General features: G+C 41.5%; 2 long non-coding RNA genes across 2 annotated transcripts; one reads left to right on the top strand and one right to left on the bottom strand.

Annotated features, from left to right (window-relative positions):
• Window positions 1-18608: 18608 nt before the first annotated feature.
• LOC140687798 (uncharacterized) lies at window positions 18609-19463 on the bottom strand. Its single transcript, XR_012062361.1, has 2 exons — window positions 19298-19463; window positions 18609-18954 (listed from the first exon to the last, which is right to left on the bottom strand). It is a non-coding gene; the product is annotated as an uncharacterized lncRNA (long non-coding RNA).
• Window positions 19457-20384, top strand: LOC140687797 (uncharacterized). The gene is made up of 2 exons (XR_012062359.1): window positions 19457-19628; window positions 20045-20384. It is a non-coding gene; the product is annotated as an uncharacterized lncRNA (long non-coding RNA).
• Window positions 20385-22726: the final 2342 nt, after the last annotated feature.

Raw genomic sequence — 22726 nt, 5'->3', positions numbered from 1 at the left:
GACGTTTGATTTCTCTGACTCATGGCTGAGATTCAGTCATTACCTTGGACTACTGTTAACATTAGATCATTAGATGGGTACAAACGCGAGCTTTGGAAACATGGATTAAGCTAATGCCCTTATCCTATGAATGAAGATTTCAGAACTTTCCCACGAAGTAAGTCTATCCCATCCCACCTCTAAAAGGCCTTCATCCTTTTTCTTTTTTTAACTAAGGCAGAAAAATTAGGGAAGGTGAAATTAAAAAAAAAAAAGTGTTTATCTTTAAAAATGAATTTTTTGGTTTTAATTTATTTGACTTGTTTGCCAGATTTTTGCCCTAGCTTCTTTGCAAAATAGAACCCATTTTAGTTGGGGAAATCACTAACTTTATGTGAGCTGGGCAAATTTTAAAAGTTACCTGATGTTGAAATATGACCATTTTAGGCAAGGTAGAAGTAATTTAGGAATATGTAGCATTTTTATGCTTATGGTAATTAGTGATTTGGCACCACGTGTTAATCAAGAGGAATGGTTTCATTCACTTCCAAAATCTACGTAAACGAGGAAGAATGGGGTTAAGGGAAACAGTCACCTGTGCTGGCTGAACTTAAGGCTGTGAACTCCTGCGTATCCACCGGGAGACTCTCGAGTGACGTGCATTTCCCTGGTTGTAAACAGATGAGGAAGCTTCAAAGACACCCTGAGTCTGAAGAAATTTCCTAATCTGTCGACCAGGTAGACGTGGAAAGCAAAGGGATCCTGTATTGAAAGGCAAACTAATTTAGTCATCAATATGAGCTCTGTGAGTCCTGGGCTGCAGAAGAGAGAGAAATTAGTTAACCTGAAAGAGTGTAATGGAAACAAATTATAATTCTATGTGTTTCTGCATTTTGGGGCACTTGTTCTTTTTTTAGGCTTCTTGGTAAAAGCAAGTGCTTGCTTCAGTTTTTTTTTTTTTTAACACTGTAGAAACACCATGAATTATTTCTCAGAGCCTTCCTCAAAATCAGTGAGGTTTGGTTAAAAGTAAGATTCTGAAAAAGTTTAATCATTTGCTCTTGAACCTTGAGTCTTGCCTGTTTTCCACATCTCTGACCCTATATTAGACGGTTACTTCTCTTTGCCTCAAATCTTTTATGAATTTTTACTCCTCTTTGAGATGCCTGAATATTGGATCTTCCTTTACAAGTTTTGGTTTGTGTATAAGAGATGGAAGAAAGAGAACGGGAAAGAGAAATAATAATAATAATAACAATAATAACAATAATAATAATGTGGGTAATTAAATGTTAAAATTTGAGTAAATTCCAAGTGAGTCTTGGAGACAATACAGATTCAGCTCAGTTGCTTATATCTTTTAAATCTGTGTTACAGTCCCAAACTAAGTATACTCAGTGCATAGATATCTGTGGTTCTGATATGAAGGTGCTTTAAATTTAGGAATAAAAAATTTCAAATTATATCCTGAATATTGTATATATTAAGTAGGAAGAGGCGCTCATGTATGTATTGAAGTGGTTGAGCCTTGATTTAATCACACATTGACGTCTGCGGAAACAATTAACTCTGTAAGCATTTTAATTAATCAGAAGTTTCTTCGATTTGTGACATACTGACATTTTCCCTTTAAACTGAGGTGGTTGGAGTTTCCTAAGAGAAAAGAATATGCCCTGACTTAGTGGGTCGTTTTGGATCTTGGTTTGCTGGGAAGTGCAATGGTTTAGGCACGAAAGTTTCTTTCTGTGTTCTGATCCATTTACCCCAGATCAGCAGTCTGGCCTGAAGATGTACGTTTGTTGAGGTGGGGGTGTCTTTAGCATTTCAGTAGCAGCTGAAGTGAAGGGAATGGAGAAACGGAGGGAGCAGAGGGCCAAGGCTGAGCCCTGAAGCTGTAACTCTGAAGGGTCAGTGGAGGATCTTGCAAAGGGACTGCCTGGGAGCAGCCAGAGCCCAGGGAAAGGGAAGTAGGGAAATCAGAACCTGTGGCCCCGGAACCAAGAGACAGGAGGTGGCATTAGGATTACTAGGCGAACACAGACAGAAGCAGATTTCAGATGAGTTTATTAAAAGATTTTTCAAGCTTTTTTGCGTGAAATTTAAAAATTATGCAGAAAAGCTGAGAGACACAATTATCAGTGATACACTAACCATTTAGTGTCATCAGCAGTCAATCTTTTGTTCCATTTGTTTTTTCTTTCTCCCCCCTGAAAATAAGAGACTTCTAATTTGACTAAAATATCCTCATTGTATCTAAAGCAGTTAAAAATACTCTTCTAATATCATTTGATATGCAGTCTACCCAGATTTTTCTATTTGTTCCCAAAATGTCTTTGATAGTTTAAAACACAAAGCACAAACCAGGGTCTAGTAACACTTCATGCACTGCATTTGATTGTTATGTATTTTATTCTCTTTTATTCTGGAACAGTCAGAATAAATGTTTTCCCTGTGACATTGACTTGAAAAAGCGGGCTGGTTACCTTATATGATATCCTACATTTTGGATTTGTCTGACTTTCAGACAAAGGGTGGCGTTTAACTTCTTCTGTCATTGTATTTCCTCTAAACTGAAAATTAGATTGAGAAGTGTGATTAGGTTCAGATTTGAGGGAAGAGGTTTTCTTAGATGATGCTGGAATGGAAGTTTGCCCCACCGTTGGAAATGCTGTCTGATCACTCAGTTTAGGGGATGACTTCTGGGTGTCTCCATTCTCCCCGTGCAATTAGCAGGTAATCTGTGGGGTGATACTTTGTGGAGTGGGGTGATATTTTGGCACTTGTCAAATATCATGCATGCAACAGTTTTTACCTGATGGTCTTAGCATCCATTCATGATTCTTGGCTGAATCAATGATTTCATTTTTCCAGAGATTTGAAATCTAGTCTAACCTAGTGAAAACTAACTTCTCTCTCCTTAAAAGTTTTCAAGAGAAGGTGGTCCGGTTGCCTCTTGGCAGGTACATTGTGGAGGAGGTAGAATCACAGGAGCCTCCACCTCTCTAAAGCTTTGGTAAATCTTAAAGTTGGAACACGTCATTATAGTCATCCAATTATTGAAGGAATAAACTGAAATGGATAATAATCTTATATCTCCTGAGGTACCTTCTGTAAGCGTGGAGAAGAAGAAACCCAAATCTTCTATGAAATAACATTTTTTTAAACCTGTAAATCATGCACTTGACTCTAACCTCATACTTTCAGTGTATCACAGGTTTCTTAACCACACATCCGAAACACATTATTACTCTCTTACACAAATTTTGTAACCATCTCTCTGTTTATCTTCCAAACCATGTTTGGACTAGTTGTCATTTCCCTTGAAGACTCCTTTGCCTCGATCTTTATCAGATCTTCTTGAACTCTGCACTCCAGACAGCTCAATCTTCTTAGTTCGTTCCTCAATTTATTCTTCAGAGTGATCCTGTTTGGTCAGAATAACCTCTTGTTTATTGTTTGACCATTCCCTCCCTTCTTAAATCCCCTCTAGATGGTGGGTTCGTTCATCAAGTTCACTCTAAGTTCCCAGTCTTGAGACATTCTAGAGCTTTCTCTCTGTGCACACCTGCTTTTAGATTTTTAAATCCTTTGAGTAGTAGATGGAATGCGCACAGAGCTATTAGCGGCTCACGTAATAAATTCTATCGTCTTTAGATAATGTTTTAAAATGTTTATTAAGTATTATTCTTAGGTAAAATTGTATGCTGTATAATTTGAAATCTAATGTCTTCCCCAATTATTGCCAATACAGTTCTAATTTGGTTGAGCCAATCATGAATTATCTCTTGGCTAATAAACATATACTGAACTAGGGTCAGATCATGAGTTGGTTTAATGCCTCAATTTCCTTCTCAATAGTTTAGGATAAATTAGGCTGTTTGTTGTTTCATATCTGTGAATAAGAAAGCTTAGCTTCTAACATGGCATCTTAAGTGAATTAAAATAACACTTCTGCTATGAAATGTTATTTTTCATACTAAATAACATTATTAGCCAGTAAATGAACATCTGTTTTTTGTTACTGATGGTTTTGTGCTGAGCCAAAACCTCCCACACTTTTCCTTTTTCCTCATTTTCTTTAATTTCTTTCATGCCATTTATGGAAGAGCCTAGTGCTCCTCACCACTACCCTCTTCCACATCTCCTGCACACACGCCCTGACACACACACAGACACAGACACACGGACACAGATAAACACACACACACCCCCAGACACATACACACAGACCCACAGACACAGATACACACACACACAGCCAGACACACACAGAGACACATACCAAGTCTTCACATTTTATGAAACAGATTTGAAAGGGAACTACAGAACCACACTGAGTCTCCCGCCAGTTGGTAATTATCCATTTAAGTCCCATTTTAAAGTATTCTTGTGACCTCTGACAACTGCGTTTACGATTCTCGTAGAATAATGGCTTCAGCTGCTCGTCTCAGAGGTCGTAATTTCTTGTCCAGCGTTCGCCGTTACTGAGCAGCGGAGACGATCCTGTGCCAGGTGGTGGACTGGTTGTTGGCAGTGTTTCCATTTGGTGTGACTTTTCGAGATATTCCAGCTGTATATTTCTATGGTTAAATGTACTGTCATTACAAATTTTATTTTCAGTTAGAATTGTCAAAATTATAAAATTATTCTCGGCTCATAATTTGACCAAGTCTGATCACTAGTTGAAAGGGAGCAAAAGGTACCATAATTTTGTGGGTTTTTTCTGCTGCTGGAGGAGAGGGTGGAGTGACGTGGCATCAGGAGACCAGTTCTTGGAACTGAGGAGGAAAATTGCCTGCTGATTACTTAATCCTCTTCCTGACCTTTATCTCTCAAATGGGAACCTTGTCAGATTTTTTGGTAAAACGAACTAAAGTTTCATTATTTAACTCATATTACTGGCTATCTATCATGCATAATATACAAATATTCCTTGACTCTTTGACATGATATCCATGCATGTCACACTTTACTGAAAAAATATAAAGACAGACAAGCTGTTTAACAAGAGCATCTTATTAAAGCAGTTATTCTGAAATATATGACGTGGAACATATCCAGGTAGACAGTTCAAGAAGAAAGGACTTCCTGGCTGTGCATCTTTAAGTAGCAGTGTGTACTGTGTCTTCTCTTAGAGATTTCTGATCATCAGCCCCGCCAGCTGACTGTGAAGACGTTCAGTTAAAGAAACCTGCTTAGCGATTTAATCCAATGTTTTCTCAAACTTAGGGAACATCACACTTTTCCCTCAAAACATCTATTAGTATTTAGTGGAATGAATGTTCTGTGGAGCAGCTTTTGTTTAGTTTTCACTAGAGAGTTAATAAAACAGTCATAATATGGGATCTGACCACAAATGTAAATCACTGAACCAGTACATGAGTTTGAAAGACAGTTGATTGCAGCAACTTGGATGGAACAAGAGATGGTCATTCTAAGTGAAGTGAGCCCCGAAAGAGGAAGAAAAATACCAAATACCATATGATACCACTCATATATGGAATCTAAAAAAAAAAGAAAGAAGAAGAAAAAGCGGACACTAATGAACTTACCTACAAAACAGAAACAGACTCGCAGACGTAGTAAATAGTTTTATGGTTACCAGGGGGAAGGGGGTGGGAAGGGATAAAGTTGGGAGTTTGAGATTTGCAGAGGTTAACCACTACATATAAAAACAGACAAAAACCAAATTTCTTCTGTATAGTATGGGAATGATATTCGATATCTTGTAATAACTTATAATGAAAAAGAATATAAAAATGAGTATCTGCATGTATACGCATGACTGGGACTTGATGCTTTACACCAGAAATTGACACATTGTAACTAACTATACTTCAGTAATTTAAAAAAAGACAGTTGAGAAGAAAGTCATAATTAGACAGTAGGTCCAAGGAGAATGGCGAAATACAAAGGAGGAAAGGAACAGGCTGGCAGTAGCAGGCAGTAAAACGCTGATAATTTCACTTGTTTCCAAACTGAACAATTTACATTCTTGTCAAAGGTTTATGCAGTGACGCATTCAACTTACGCCTCTAACCCAGCTTTGGTCTTCACATTACCTGCAGGGAAGTATCTAAATACGTGCAGAAGGAGGGCCCAAGCAGAATAATTAACTACTGGTTATTTTTTGAGCCTGTGAAACTTCCTCAGTTAATTCTCAAAGAATGGAACCCAAGAGCCCAAATGTTGAAAAACTTGTACCAGATTTAAAGCTTTGATCATCAAATGTTAAGGCTGGAAAGATTTCAGAGATCACAGTCCAACTGCTTTATTTCACAGACGGTAAAACGGAGGCTCTGAGAAAAGGTCAGCGGAGTCACATGACACGTGCTAGAGCCAAGTTCTAACCAAAGCCTTTGAAGCCCAGGTCTGCTTTTTACCCTACACTTCCCTGCCACTCCGGCAGCATCAGCCACCTTCTGTTTTCTATGTGGATCATCAAGTTATGGACAATAAAATATGCAGCTGGACAGACATGATTTTATTCTAGCTGTAAAAATACGTAATGAAGACAAGAAATAATCATCGGAAGTATTCCACCTCCCTCTTTGTTCTGGAGAAGTGAGATCAAAGCATTTGGGTACCAAAATCTTATCCATAAAGCAAATACTAAGAGCTTTATCATGCACAAACAATCAGGTAGTTGTGGTCATTAGGAAAAGGAGAAAGGGTATTGAGGTGAGAAGTGACAAATTATCAGAATCTGGAGACTCTCACATCTATCTCTTCTTTCCCTATTGTTAAAGAAAAAATATTATTCTGTTAAGGAGAAGATTATTCAGTGATCCTTGTTGAAGAACAGTAAAGCTGACTTTATTTGAGGGGGAGCCATCTGTCGCAGGGGGTGTGGGGACCGAGGTAACGGGGTCTTGCAGTGGGGGAGAGAGATTGGACTAACTCTGGCTCCAACAGGGATAAGCGGAAATTTATATCCAAGGAGCAGAGTTAAGGTCAGTGGATAGAAACTACTAAGAGGAGACATCAAGAGTCAGGGGAATTCTTGTTGGACCAACTCAACAGAATTCTTGCTGCAGGCAGGCCAGAGTGGGAAGACGTCATGGCTGGTCAGATACCAAGGGTAGGGGATTTTCGCTAAACTATCTTAGCAGGATTCTTGTTCCAAATGGATTCTCCAAGGACAGAGAAGGAAGCCCAAGGTCAGGTCTAGTTGAACAGAGGGCTGAGAGGAGCCTGATTAAAGTTAGGCCATGGAGAAAGTCTTTGTCAACACGCACTATCCTAATTTAGACCCTTAAACCTGGACAATCGCGATAGTGTTTGAGGCATTTTTCCTGCGTGGTGAATAGGGACACTCTATGCCGTTCTGACCTCCTCAGTGCCTAGAGTCATTCTCACATCCAGGAAGATGCCCCTCTGATGCCAGGTCCCTCAGTGCCGGGACCTCAACTCCGGTGAGTGGTCCTCCTTCCCGGCTCCCCACCCCTCACATCTCCCCACCCAGTCACACTCTTGAAGGGCACACGGTTGGCTGTTACTACTACAACTGTAATGAAACTCCTTTTTCAGAGGGACTGGTAACTTTTTTAAAAAGTAGCTTCTATTTTCACTAGTTACATATGTTCATGGTGTTAAAAGCTAAACGGATAAGGGCATATAATGAAAAACAGGTGCCTTTGACCCATCCCTCCCTGTCCTCCAAGGGCGACCACTTTCAACTCTAAAGTCTATTTTTTTTCCTCTTTACTTCCATATTTCTGAAAACTGTACTTATGTGATAATTATTTAAATTTTCTTCAATTCTAGTTATTATCTATTTTCTGTTGTGGAAATGAGGATTTCATTTCTTACTACCTGCCCTCTACCCCCCACCATTCATATGCACATACATTGCACTTCTATTCTTTTTTTTAAAATAATTATCTTTTTGGGTTTTGTTTGTTTGTTTGTTTTGTGGGGGGAGGCAATTAGGTTTATTTATTTTTAGAGGAGGTACTGGGGATTGAACCCAGGTCCTCGTGCATGCCAAGCATGCGCTGTACCACTTGACCTATACTCTACCCCCTGCACTTCTGTTCTTTATATCTCAATATAATTATATCACATTTTTTTGGTAAAATCAATATTCAATGCTTAGATTATTAATGGCCATGTAATATTGTTCATAGGTGAGATAATAATGTATCACAAATACATTTTCTTTCTTCTAAAAACAAGCTTTCTTGAGGTATAACTGATATACAAAAAACCCCTGGACATTTTAATGTATACAATTTGATGAGTTTGGAAATATGTATATACGTGTGACACCATCACCATACTCAAGGTAATAAACAAATCCATCGTTTCCAAAGTTTCCTCTTGTCCCGCCTCCTCTTTCGTGGTAAGAACACTAAACATGAGATCTACCCTTAATAATACTGAGAACTTACTCATCTTGTACGACTGAAACTTCACTCCCTATTTCCCCAACCTCTCACTCCCTGGCAACCACTACCATTTTCTTTCATATACAATTTAAAATTTTCCCAGGAATTAATTGCTTCATTTTAAAATTTACTTGGTTTTCTCTGTACTTACAACTGAACCATCCCCAGAGTCTCCAGCTACTGAAAAACCTTTCCTTGCTGTCAAATGCGGGATGGATATTCTGCCGGTTTCCCCTCCTGGCGCCCTTCATCGTCTCCATCTGATCTAGATTAGTTGCTTTCTGCACAGCTGTCATCGGGGACTTCCTTTCGACCTGGGAATTCTCTTTTCTTGAATCACATGCCAGCTTTTTCTTGGTTTATTCACTTTTTGATAAAGCACATTCTCCAGCAGCTTGCCGGGTTAAAAAAAAAAGGAGGCACAAAAGGTGAACTTTTGAAGACCTCATATGTCTGAAAATATGCCTGCCTTAGGATTGATGATCGCTTTGTGTACAAATAGTTCTCCCTCGTTGCCTCTTTGCCTTGTAACCTCAGTTTGCTACGGAGAAGTTCTCCAGGACTTTAATCCCGGAGCTTTTGTGTGAGATCTTTTTTTTTTTTTCCCATTGTGGAAACTGTTAGTGTCTCTTTTTTGTCCATGTGGTTCTGAAATTTCACAGTGAAAAGCTGTTATATGTTGCCCCCCACCCACCCCCAACCTGGGGTGATCAGTAGGTCCTTTCTGGAGGGAAATCCATTCCCTCAGTTCTAGAAATGCTTTTATATTCACTTTTACAAAATATCCTCCCCTCTATTCTTTTTTTCTTCTAGTTTCTGGAACTCATGTTGGTCAGCTTTTGAACCATCCTGATTGATCTTCTGACTTTCTTATCCTTTCTCTCCTATTTCTCATCTCTTTCATTTTTGATCTAATTCCCGAGAATTTTCCTCAATTTTATCTATCAACCGTTCTCTTTAACTTTATAATATTTGCCATCATTTTAAATTTCTCAGAGTGTGTTCTTGTTCTCTGAATGTTTCTTTTCTTTTTTTCATATATATGTTTTTATTGAAGTATAGTCATAGTTTCTTTTCTTCTTTTAAACAGCGTTCTCATTTCGTGAACACAGCATCTTCTCTTGCCTTAGTGAGAATCTTCATTCTAAAGTTTTTAATGTGTTCTTCTGCTCCCCAAATTGCCCGTTTCCTCTGAGTTAACTTGGTCTGTTTCTTTTGGTCTCTGTCTTAAGTGGAGAATCACCCTCAACTGTCTGATCCTTGGCTGTCTTTTCAGTTTAATGAGGAGCCAAACACGCTGGTTCGAAACTGTATGCATGGCTGGGGCTTGTCAACAGATGAGCCTCTGGGGCAGGTTCTCCTGTTTCACTGGCAGATGCTCAATTCTCACTCCTTTGAGGTCTTTCTTTTAAGTTGATGAGTTTCTCTATGAGGAATGCTGGCTGCCAGTGCTTTGGAAGCTGAGCAAGGAGAAGAGGGTGTCAGACTCCCTTTTCAATGTCATTTAATGCTCTCAGCAGGACTCCTTACCTCCACCCTCAGGTGCTCCCGGTGCCTCTGGAGACAGATTTCCTCTGATGCAACTCCTGGAGAAAACTCCTCCCGTCCTCAGTGGGCCAGGGGAGGAGACAAGAGGATCTGGGAGGCTAATGTCCTCTGAGCCAATGCTAGCAGCTCTGTCACCCCATCTTCAAAGATGGTGCCTATGTTCTTGAGCTTTCCCAAGGTTCTGGTTCACACATTGACCTGCTTCTTTTTGCCCTCCCTTCTCCTCGCTGCCTCTGTCCTTTGCTCCTACTGCACGTCTAGGGGCAGCTTCCAGGAAAAAGTATCCTCTCTCTGTTTATTAGCTGCAGTGATTGCAAATGAGTTTCCACGAGTCCCAGAAATTTTAGAACTTATTCTTATAATGTGGTTGAGGTATGTACACAATACCATGAAGGTTAAACATCTTCAAAAAGCACATGCAGTGTCTTGTACTGATTCCACCTGAAACATGGATGGGTTCCCTTGGAGCTCAGAATTGCAAGAGACACCCGTCCTCGGTAGCGTCTCACCAAAGAGGAGGATTTTAACATCAGTGGAAGTTACTATCATCTCATTACATCCCGGGTATGAAAAATGTGCAGGTCAGCCTGGTAGGTTTTTTTTTTTAAGCTTACTCTTTCCTATATTTAAAGGAGAGATGGGGGAATTGGTGGCTGGTTTAGAAATTAGTTTTAATAGAATTTGAATAGCCATGAGCAGAAACCATTTTCTTCTTTAACTTAAGTCTAATAAACATGTCATGGCCCTAAGGATGGAAAATAACTCTGTAGCAGAAATGAGACGTAACATTTGCCATGATTAATGACCTCATAAACTGAGGATCTCAGATCATCAAAGCCAGTATTTTTCTTTTAAAAGGTTTGCTGTGGCCAAGTTATTCATCAAATCTATTTTGCAAGATGCTGACATTGTTCTAATATGAAATTCAGAAATAATTAAGCATTTGTCAGGCATCATTTGTTTTCAATTACGCAGGTAAATGCGAGGCTGGAGTCTGTTGTTGGTGAAAGTATTGGACACATTGGTACATCAGCCAATTACCACTTAACACTGGGCTGCAAAATTCTAACATGCTACACATTAAGCAGAATTCAAAACAGAAGCGGTGTCCTCTTTCAAGCAATAAAGTTGTTTCCTGCACTTTCTAAGTTACACTGCGCTTAGAACCCTAAGGAGTCTGAGGCCCTGTTCCCTCTTCCTGTAGCGTGTGCTTGTGGAGGTCTGTGATGACAACTTGTCTGGGATTTACTGGACACTTAACCATGCGCCGCCCTCTAGGTGAACTGCCTTTAGTGCCTTATCTCAGTCGGTTATCACAGCAATCATTTTATTATCTTCATCTAGCAGCTGATTCAGGATGCTACCAGGTGAAACATGAAAGTTTTCTTTTCCTAAACTTATCTGCACTTCCTGGAAGTATTCCCTTTGAACCATTAAAACAATTTTTTTTAACATTTCTACTTTACACAATACTTCGAGATTCCCCTGAGAGGGAGAGTGTTTTACTCACATTCCCTTCTACTTTCTTGTCTCTCCAGTTTCATTCGTTATTATATTTGTAATCTTCCTACTGATTGTGTTTATAACTTAATGTGCTTCAACCTCCCGGCTTATTTCTCCATGACTGGCTGCCTTTCCCTGTTCCCTAAACTCTGGTTCTTAGATCCCATCTTTTTGTTAATTTGGAATAGAGACTGAGAAAGGCTTAATGCCAAGCTTCCGAACAACATTAAGTACATATTTCTGAAATAAACTTTTTCTTTTAGAAAAGCTTTAGGTTTATGGACAAATTTAGACAGTAGTAGAGAGAGTTCCCATGGACTCCACACCCAATTTCCTCTCTTATTCATGTCTTATATTATATGATACACATATCACAACCAATAAGCAATATTGATATATTATTTTTAACTGAAGTCTATACTTTATTTGGACTCCCTTGGTTTTGCCCTAATGTCCTTTTTTGGTTCCAGGCTCGCATCCAGGACACCGCGTTACATTTAATTGTCCTGTCTCCTCCTCAGCTGCCTGTTGGCTGCAGCAGTTTCTCAGAAGTTCCTTGACAGTTTTAAGGAGACTGGCTAGTAGTTTTAAGGAGTCTTTGACAGTTTTAAGAGGTTTAGGGATTGTGTTCCATGTCCCTCAAGAGGGATTTGTTGGATGTTTTTCTCGTGATTAGACCGGGGTTATGGGTTTGGGAGGAAGGTCACAAAGTCAGAGTGCCACTTTCATCGCATGCTATTGTGGTACATCCCGTCAACGTGACTGACTTTGGTTGATAGGGGCTGTGATCACATGGCTGAGGTAGGGTTCATTAGATTTCTCCACTTTGAATTTACTCTTTCCCCCACGTTCCATGTTGTCCTCTTTGGATGGAAGCCGCTGTGGGCAGCCCATGCTTAAGGAGTGGAGTTATGCTTCACCTTCTTGAGGGTGGAGTAGCTACGTCAATTATTTGGAATTTTCCTCTATGGGAGAGTTGTCTCTTCTTCTCTCATTTATTTATTTACTCAGTCATTTGTTTATTTCAGTATGGACTCATGGATGTGTATTTTATACTCTGGGTTATAATCCAATGCTACTTTATTTATTTGGTTGCTTGAATTGCACCGTCTTTGGCCATTGGGAATTCTTTCAGTTGTCCCTTGTTTCCCTTTGATATACTTCCTTCATTGTGGAGTTTTGTTTTGGTTTGATTTTTCTTACTTTCTGGTACTGCAAGATAGATGTTACAGGCTCATCTTGTCTATTTCCTGTCTCAGTCCTCAAACCAGCCGTTCTCCAGAAAGCCCTGGCTCTTTTTTTGGAGACTTGTATTAGAGACCAAGCTCTAGGCACTAAGTATGCTGTTATGACTGGGGTGTTGTTGCTTCTAGGCTCCCTCAGCTGATAGAGCAAGGCTGTCTACGTGGGTATAGTAACTTCTGTATATACATGAATCTATGAATATTTCTGTATGTAACTGTCTGTATATTAAGCTAAACATGTGTTCATGCTATTGTCTCCAAATCTAATTCATTACCTCATTGATCATTCTAGCCTCCTCCCTTTCCTTAGCTGTAAAATCCCTCTCTAACCATCAGAAATCTAGTTGCAACCATCCATGTCCTTAACTGTTCAGTTCCAACATACATGCGTGTCAGTATCAGAGATGTGAGCCCATATCCCTATGGGATCCAACTTTATCAGTTAAAATATAGTGCTTTTGTACATTTGCTTTTGCCTTTATTCTTACAGACTCTTTCGTAAGTTATTTATGTCACCACTATCCCCTCTTCAGTGAGGTTGTTTCAGACATTTATAATACAACTGTTATTTAGTCACATTCTGCATTCCATCCTGGGATTCTACAATACCCTACGTGACTTTTTAATTTGTGTACATTAAGGTTTACTCTTTGTGCTGTCAAGGTCTATGAATTTTGAGAAAAACAATATAACATAATGTCGCATACCCACCATTACAGTATCATATAGAGTAGTTTTACCACCCTAAAAAGTCCCCATTGCTTCACCTATTCAGCACCCTCCCCAAACTCCCGGCAACCACTGATCTTTTTACCGTCCGTATAGTTTTGCCTTTTCCAGATTGTCCTATCATGACAATCGTACAGTATGACTCTTCAGACTGGTGTCTTTCCCTCAGCAATACGCACTTAAGATAGATTCATCCGTGTCTTGAGAGTTCATTTCCTTTTCTTGCCGAATAATATGCCATTGGGTGAATACATCATATTTTGTTTATCCATTCACCTACTGAGAGACATCTTGGTTGTTTCCAAATTGTCGGTGATCATGAATAAAGTTGCCATAAGGAATGCAAGTTTTAGTGTCGGCATAAGTTTTCAAATCAGTTGGATAAATATCTCGGAATATGATTGTTGGAGCATGACTAAGATTACATTTGGCTTTGTAAGAAACTGCCAAACCGTCTTCCAAAGTGGTTGTACTGTTTTGTGTCATTCCCACCAACAACGAATGAGAGTTCCTGTTTCTCTGCATCCTCGCTAATAGCTGGCATTATCCGTTTTTTGGATTTGGACCATTCTAGTAAGTGTGTAGTGATATCTATTTGTTTTCATTTTTAATTCCCTAATGAAAAGTGATTTTGAACATCTTTTCCTATGTCGATTTTCATTTATATGAAAGTGAGGTGTCTGTTCATGTCTTTTGCCCATTTAAAATTGCACTTTCTTATCATTGAATTTTAAGAGTGCTTTGTATATTTTGGGTACATACCCTTTATTAGACATATGTTTTACAGATATTTTCTCCCAGACTGTGGCTTGTCTTTTTATTTTCTTAACAGTGTCTTTTTTGGGGGCATAAGTTTTAAATTTTAATTAAGTTCAATTTATCAATTAATCACTCATATCAATATATATCAAGTGGATATAGCAAACCTACATCTGTTTTTCAGAAATAGCCTACGTGTGCCTCATGAATGGAGGCCATGTCTTATGCGTCGCTCTGTCTCCTACACATCTAGCATTTGGTGGACGCACGCTACATGTTCGCCTGAGGCACGGAATGTGGTCTGCTCAGCCAAATCACCTGATAGGCTCCATCCTGTAGTTCTTTATTGCTTGGATATCTAGACTCCTCATCTTGTCTCTTCTTTATACATAAAAGAAGGATTTGAGTAAATATATAGCTTTGAAAATGATGAATATAGACAATTGGCTTAGTAATACATGATATGCATGAAGAGTAACAGTAGACCTTGAAAAATATAATTCAATCTGAAGTCAGGAGAAGTCTCATTCAAAAAAAAAAGTAGTTTGAAAGGTTGTGGCTTTGTAGTATGTATCTTTCCCTCTACTGTAAAAAATTAAAAAAAAAGCATTTTCCATTCATCACTTTGATGGTGTTTGTTATTTGACCCATTGAGATAATGATTCCAGTTAAGAAGAAATATTGAGAAATCAGCAGACCAAGTTGCTGGCTGAAGGGCTGTATTTTGGGTGTAAACATACAATTTTGGCTTTTCAAAATTCCAAGCATGCCTTGAAATAAGATAGGCTGAGAGAGCAGCATAGATTACGAGCTGTTTCACAGCGTAGTAGTCAGTGGCTTGGAGGAGAAGAGGGAAGGAAGGCTGGGGCACCGGGGGGAGGATGGTGTTAAGATGCTCAGCCCACTCCCAGCATCTCCGCATCTGAGCAGCCTGCTTGGTGTTCACTTCTCGTAAGATCATCTGGGACAGGAATAATTTTTACTTCCATAAAAGATATTAGAATTTTATTTGTCAGTCCTAAGGAGAAAAATCACTTATTACTTCTATAAATCAGATACTAAATAGGGTAATTTATACACGTCATTCTTATTTAATTCTTCTAGCAATCCAACAAAATAGGTGTTATTAGCCCCATTGTACTGATGGATTACAGACTCTTTCCTAAGTTATTTGTGATTGCAAAGCAGTGGCAGACCTGAGGTTCTCCCCCACAGATTCTAAAACGTGAGTTTTCTGTCCCGTTTCTCCGAAAGCACTCGTTCTCCACCTTGGTCTTTAATCACCTGGAGTTTAATTTGGGGTTTATTTTACTATTCGTTAGGAGGGGGCTAGGTTATACGGAAGAAACTCACAACCCCAAATCTCAGCGGTTTAACCCTCAGTTTCTATCTCATTGTGCCGCTGTCCACTGTGGGTGTGCAGGGTCTCTGCCCATCACGTCCCTCAGGGACCCAGGTAGATGGAGGCTTATCAAGACGGGCATCCAGGATCCTGGGAGCAGCGAGGGGAACGTGGCGGGTCACACACTGGCACTTAGGGCTGTGCTCGAAGGTGATATATGTGTCTTCTGATCACATTTCAGGGGCCAAAGCAAGTCACGTGACCGTGTAAGCCTAACTTCAGAGGGGACAGGGAAATGCAACCCTCTCTGGGTCTCAAAGGAGGAGAGAACTGGAGTATTTCATAAATAAAATTAATTTTTTATTGGAACGATTGATTCTCCCAACACCATTTGGGAAGCATCCATGCTTTCCTGATTGACTTGTAATGCCACCTCTGTCACATGTCACGTTTTCACATTGGCGTGTGTGTCTGGCTTTCTCTTGGGCATCATTGTTCCATGACATCACATCATTTTAATCACAACAGCTCTACAAGCTACTGATCTCATATCCTGCAGCGAAAGACCCCTCACCTTGGCCATCACCTCTAACATTGTCTCAGCCACTCCCCATCTTTTGCTTTTCCTAGGAATTTCTAAATCAGTTTGTCGAATTTTATGAAATTCCTCCAGGATTTTGCCTAGTGTTCCCCAGGAAGCGAATACTGGTGCTAGACTGTGAGCTTAGGTCTCTCTGATTCCCATGTGAAGAAGACATTGCAATGTCAGCCTAGCAGCTGATGTCAGCGGGTGAAGACAGAGAACTTGTCTTGCTTTCTGCCCAGGCTCCTTCGGGGCATTGGGTCTTATTTTCGTAGCTTCTACTGCACCTAGCATGGGGCTTGCCCCGATAAATACCACTCACTGAATGTTTCTGTGTGTGCATGTAACTGACTGTGAGCGTGTGAGTCAGGAGGTGTTGGGACCCCCAGTGGAAAGGAGCTTGAAACATTCTTAGTAAGCCTGAAAGGTGAAAATACAGAATCTGCTCCGATGTGAGGTGGCTAGATCTGAACTCATCACTGGATACTGGAGGAAGGACGTTACAGGGTAGGGACAGGATTTCTCAGCATCCAGAGCCAGGCATTCCGGCAAAGAAGTCTGTTTGCCACCCCTTCCTAAGGCGTTGATCTCTGATCATGCGCCCCTCAGCCCCAGGTGCCTCCTTGCAGCTGGCTCAGAAGGATGAATCCGCTCCATCACTCGGTTGTTTCTCCCTGGGGCAAATGGTCAGTGTGTATACAACAAGTGCTTATTGAATCTGACTGGAGAGAGACGGCTGCAGCTGAGCTCTCAATCCATTCTGAAATATGGCTGGTTGGAAAAAAAAAGAATGCAATCGAAGAAGATGTTTCTTCTATCCCTTTGACTGACTACCCTGGTGGGATTTTCCCATTATCAGTGGTCCTCTGTGACTCACAGCTCTGTTCCCTTCCCTGCCCTCTTGGAGCGGGAAAGGACAATTCTGTGGTCTGGCTCATGAATTGTGCTTCTTATGGCTCAGTCGGCCGGGCGGTTAGCATTGATTTGTTCTTGGGGGCCCTGCAAGTCACCGAGGAGACCGTGAAGAGTGCTCTTGTGTGTTAGTGTGTCTTAGCGAGGGCAGAACACAGACGCTGTCTATTCCTATCTGAGTACCTGGTACTTTTGCTGCCTCTGAACCAACGATGGTGCCTTGGTTGTGGGCTAAGCTGCCGATGCCCACGTACTTTTCTATGCAGTGCCCTTTTATTGAATGTTAAATAGAGCTTTATGTAAAAAAAAATAGCAAAGCTTAACATTAGCTAGCATAGCTAATAATTATATTGCAAAACATGATATCCATACAATGAAATAATTGGAGTTTTTCAATAATTGCATGCATCGCCCCAGGAGCAGTGGCCCCGTCCCTGGAAATGGTCCCCAAGGGAGCATGTAGCCACTTTGGGAAGGAGATCTGGATTCAGCCAGAAGTGGGATGAAATTGCTTCTAGAGCTCCTTCTGTATTCGTTTCCCCAGGCTGCTGAAACAGTACCACGAACAGCGTGGCTTAAACAGCAGAAAAAATGATTGTCTCACAGTTCTGGAAGCTGGAAGTCTGAGACCAGGTGTCAGCAGGGCCACCCTCCCTTGGAAGGCAGCAGGGGAGGATCTGTCCGGGCCTCTCTCCTTGACTCGTGGCCGCAGAGCTCCAGCCTCCATGCGGCCTTCTTCCCGGGTCTCTGCCTCTGTGTCCAAATTTCCCCTTTCATTAGGTCACCGGTGGTATCAGTTAGGGGCCCACCCTACTGCAGTCGCCCATGACTTAATAATTACATATGCAAACAACACTATTTCCAAATAAAGGCACGTTTTGAGGTACTAGGGGCTGGGATGTCACTATATGAAGGGGAACACAATTGTATTGAGATTCAGTCAGATTCAAGAAATGTAAAAGTCGAATTAAAATTAACTGCCATTGACATTACTTCCAAACCTTTTTTGGTTATTGCTCATCTAACCCTGGTGTTCCCGATGTCTGGGCTTAAAGAAGACATATCTTTCTTTTAACCCTGGGTTCCTTTCAGAAGCCCTGTCACTTTCCTGTGTTTCTTTAGCCCCCTAGAGGACGAACTGCTTGCTACCTTTCTTACCTCTAATGAGAGATTCCTGGACCTGATTGTACTTCGTGGGAGTATAATCTGGGCTTTAGATCAGCAGTTAATTTGATTTTCCCAATAATCCCTCTGCTCTCTCTTTGTCTCGGCATTTGCCAGCCTGAAATCCTGGCTCTGTCTTTCCCAGTCCGAGGGGTGAATTCTTCTCTGTCTTTGCCCTTTGAGTCTTGGGGGTGTGCCTGTGGAAGGCTCCCTGTCACCTTCTTACACTCAAGACAGAAAACAAACTCGTACAAAACTCAGCAATATTGGAACATCACTTTACGATCCCTGCTTAATCAGAATCTAATGAAACTTTGAAACGAAAGCATTTAAAATGCGATGAATGATTCTATCACAGGAGGGCAAGAGCAAAACAACCAATTAGCAAAAAATCTTGTCCGCAGGGTTTCTCTAGTAATAGCAAGAATATTATTCTCATAATGGCACAAGAAAAATAACCCGGAAATAAATTTATATATTCAGTACAATTTCAACTGTGGGGAAGAGAAAACAGAAAAAGGGCTGGAGTGAATTGAGGCAACATGTTAATAGTCATTCTCAACAGTTCATAGAGTGTGGGTGATTTTTTATTTTTTCTTTATAGTTGCCCCTGTTTTCCAAATGTCTTGAAAATAGGCTATGTTTCTTTTATCCTTTATCTTCCTCTTTTTCATTCACCCTTCCATATTCAGTAAGCACAAGGATGTGAGTTCCTGATCCTCAAAGGCTGTGCTCTGTGTCACATAACCTGTTGGACTTAGCTCTTGGCTGGATGAAGATGTTCGTTCATTGGTTGAATAACTATAGGAGAAAAAGATGGTTTGGGCTGGGGAGCTCTGTATGAGAAATAGTACAAAGTGGCCATTTTTCATTATCCTGCCATGCTTCCGATGCGTATCATAGGCTGCAGTCGGAATGGAGTTCCCAGGAGCCCAAGTTTAGATGAATGTGAGAGTTTTGGTTGAAGGCCAGAAATGATCCCCTAAACTGCTAGTGATGGAGACGAAGTCTGCAGGCTGCTGTCTTTAAATGATCCTGATAAAAGAAACTTGCTGTTGTGTTGCTGGAAGTCAATGAGCTGGGGGAACACCAGTGGAGAGGGATTTAAGATTTAGGTGTCTGACGTACCAGATCTCTTACTTACTTTATGTAGAGGTACGTGATCACTGAGGCCCGATCAGCATACATAATCTTATTTCAAATCGCAGGGTGAAAGGAAAAGTCAATGATCTTCCTCCACCCGTGGCAGATCTCCATAGCAACGGAACTAGACGAGACTCTCCCCAGCTGCCATGACTTTTCTCAGAAAAACCTGCCATTCTTGCCCCCGGTGTTTAACTCTGTGGTAAACTGTTCTGAAGGCGTGAAATGGAGGAAAATGGAAATCTTGTTAAGATTCTTATTTTATGACCTAAGTAGAGGACTCCAGGCTGCTTTCGAAATGAGTGTAAGTGAACAGCTCCGAGTGCCCCAGGGTAAGTTCTCAAGGCAGCGCGAAGACAGTTGCTCAGGTGTTTCTGTTCGTGGCTATGGGCATACCACCATCTCCCTGCTCTGCCTAAGGCTTCCTCTCATGCCGCCTAAGAATAAGGAGTGCAAACATCTCCCTCCCTAAATTTGAAGGTGGCCTTTCCTAGTGGAAAGCTGGGTTCTTCTTTTCTGTTGCTGCAAAAAGGATTCATCCTTGGAAGTTCAAGGCTCCTTGGACACAGCATCCCAGGAGTTGCTCTTTGTCCCAAATGAGAGGTGAATCTCACTGAGACTCCTCAGGAGACAAACGAAAGCTCTAGAGCAGAGGAAGAAACGTGTCCCTTCAAGGTGGGACTTTTCGTACCTAACGCTCTGCACTTAGATTTTAGATTTTACTCAAAAATAGCATTTTCTTTTTCAGAAAGAAAAATCTTCTTTTTTATCTTCAAACTCACCTGAATTTTAAGACGAGTGGAGGTCACCACGGGCCCTGCACATGGTTTGAGAAGAACGCCCCCACAACCATGCCTGTCCTCTCCCTGAGTGTGCACCCGCCTTGGTCACCTGTTGGACTTGTCCTGCCATCAATTTGACATCAGCAGTTCCACACCCAAATCTGCCTTTGCTGGTCTTTGCCAAGTGAGGAGGTCACGCTCCCTACAGAAACAGAGCTTAAGACTCACCCCCCGATAACCGTGTGTCAAAATTTGTTTTGCTAGGCTATTGATTTTCTTCTAACATAAAAAGATTTACTAATTTGCTCTTTGGATTCTTGCACCACATCTTCCGTGTTTAAGTCACAGCTGGCAGGTGAAGTGGGTACACTGGAAGATGCTCCCAGCACAGTGTGGAGGGCGTGTTTTTATAGCTCGGGGTGAATGCATTCCCTTCTCTCCCCAACCTCTATTCCTCTCTTCCCAGATATGATTGCTGAAGATTCATATGCCTCCCCTCAACTCCCTCCCTCCCTAATTCGTGTTCTCTCTCCCTTCCTTCCAAGGGATGGATGCTTTTTAGAATTCATGGCTCCCTTAGGGCGGACGGAATGAGTTTCCATAAATACAGTTCTTCTTATCTTGTCTTACACCCTCCTTTAAATTGTCCCGATGGACAAACTTCGTTTCAAGGATGCGCCCTGTCTCATCATCCTGTCCAAACCTTTTCCAGCTCTGTCACTGGTACCTTTCTCCACCAAATGCTTTGGTGGTAGCAGGAAAGCCAGCAGGGGGGCCTTTGCAGTGGGGCTGCCTTGATCTTGTCCTTGGAATCAGTGCACAGCCGACTGTGGTTCCTGCTGGCGTGTGAGAGAGACTAAGTGGGTTTTTTTTCCCTCTTTCTTTCTCTCTGTCTTCTTTTTTGAAGCCTGACAATTTTCTCCAACTCACCTGAGATTTAATTTTAACTTCATGATCCTTTACATGTTTTGACATTTTAGAAATCAAAATGTCAGTGAGATTAACTCCCAGCAGAGTTTGATCAGATATAACACAGACTTTACCAAAACAGTGATTAGCCTTGCCTGTCTGTTTTCTGTTGAAACAGGACTTAAAAGAGGGATTCAGCTTCGAGTCTCTCCACCTGAGGCGGGGACAGGGCGGGCCCTGGAGGCCTGATCCTTGTCCAGCTCTGCCACGTACTTGCTGTCGTTCACCTTCTCCGCCTTGGTCCCTCCACCTGTGAAATAAGCATCCAGGTCCCTTTCTGGGAGGATGTTTGCTCTGTGCCCATCTTTTACTTAATAGCGAGTCCCTTCTTTCACTTTCAAGCATCTTTCTGAGGTAAAGGCTAGGGAGTTAGTAAAGCGAATCAGGAGCAGCGACAGTTTTCTAATCCTTGGGTTGGACGCCTTAATCTCTGTCTTCACCGGGAAACATTTCTAGGGGCTTATCTGCTGCAGGCCCTGGGGGGCCTGCTACCCCGTTTTCTGGTGTAATGTTGCCGTAAGGCTTTGGGAAAGTCATTTCTGGGTTTCTCTGTTTCTGCTTATAAAATGGACACACTGGATTTTCCTCTCCCTTTTGTCATAAAGCTGTTCTTAAGTTACCTGGGAAAATGTTAAAATGCTCTGAGCTCATTAGAAAAGAAAGACTTTCTGTTTTCCTTGTGGACTTGATGAGAACCAAAAGCACCCCTGTAGGGGTTTATACGCAATATTAATCTTATAAACACTGCCATTAGCAAGCTCTCTGAAGGCGCCATCAGCCTCAAACAGCATGCTGAAGTTACTTCCGGTTGCCTGGACTATTCCACACTGCAAGCTAGGGAGAGAAATGCTGGAACCGAGGCTTTTTGTGTGTTTGATTGATTTTTTTGTTTGTTTATTTTTTGGAGAGAAAAGCCTGTCGGTAGCGTGCTGGAAATGGGCACGTCCATATCATCAAAGTAAGTTACTTCAGTGAAATTACCGTGAAGACCATTACCTTCCAATAACATGGGACTCGAACTTAAGTAATAGAGGAGGTAGCAGGCTAATGTTGAGTCTAACAGCCTCAGATCTTTTGCAGCATCCGCTGTCGGATCTGTTTTCATTCCTCCTGGCTGCCTGTGGGAGACACAGCCCCAAGCCGGCAGCAGGTCAGTGCCCCCAGCACAAAGGCCACAGCCCCCAGATGGCTCCCACCTCTGCCCGTGACCCCCCAGCCCTCCCAGCTCAGTGCTCACGTGAGTTTGCTGCCTCCACCGCATAGATGTCATCAGCAGTATTTCCAAAGCCCTCCCCGTACCTGTCTCTGTTAAGCTTGTGCTTATGTTTGAAACATGCAGGGAGTCTATCCCAATGTAAGCATTGCTGTTCCCTGACAAATGTCGTCTGTCTGTGGATGTCCCCAGTGTAGAGCCTTCCCCTAATGTAAGACAGAAAAAATGTCTCCTGAGAGCGGGTCCTACCAGTACACTCTTCTCCCTTTATCCCAAAGCCTTTTTATTTCCTTGATACAGTCCGTTTTTGATGCTTAAAATCTCGCCACATGGTCTTTCAAGGCGTTTCACTGTTTGCAGTGTCCAGCAGCTAGAGTTGTGGTCAGGAGTGAGCACACCCTGTATTACAGACCCACGGGACTCTCAGCAAGGTGACAGTTTTCCCAGTAAGAAAACACTTAACTCC

The sequence above is a fragment of the Vicugna pacos genome, chromosome 20 (genome assembly GCF_048564905.1).
Source record: "Vicugna pacos chromosome 20, VicPac4, whole genome shotgun sequence".
NCBI lineage: Eukaryota > Metazoa > Chordata > Mammalia > Artiodactyla > Camelidae > Vicugna > Vicugna pacos.
Note: the sequence above shows the minus strand (reverse complement) of the source record. Positions and strands in the feature narration are given on the sequence as shown.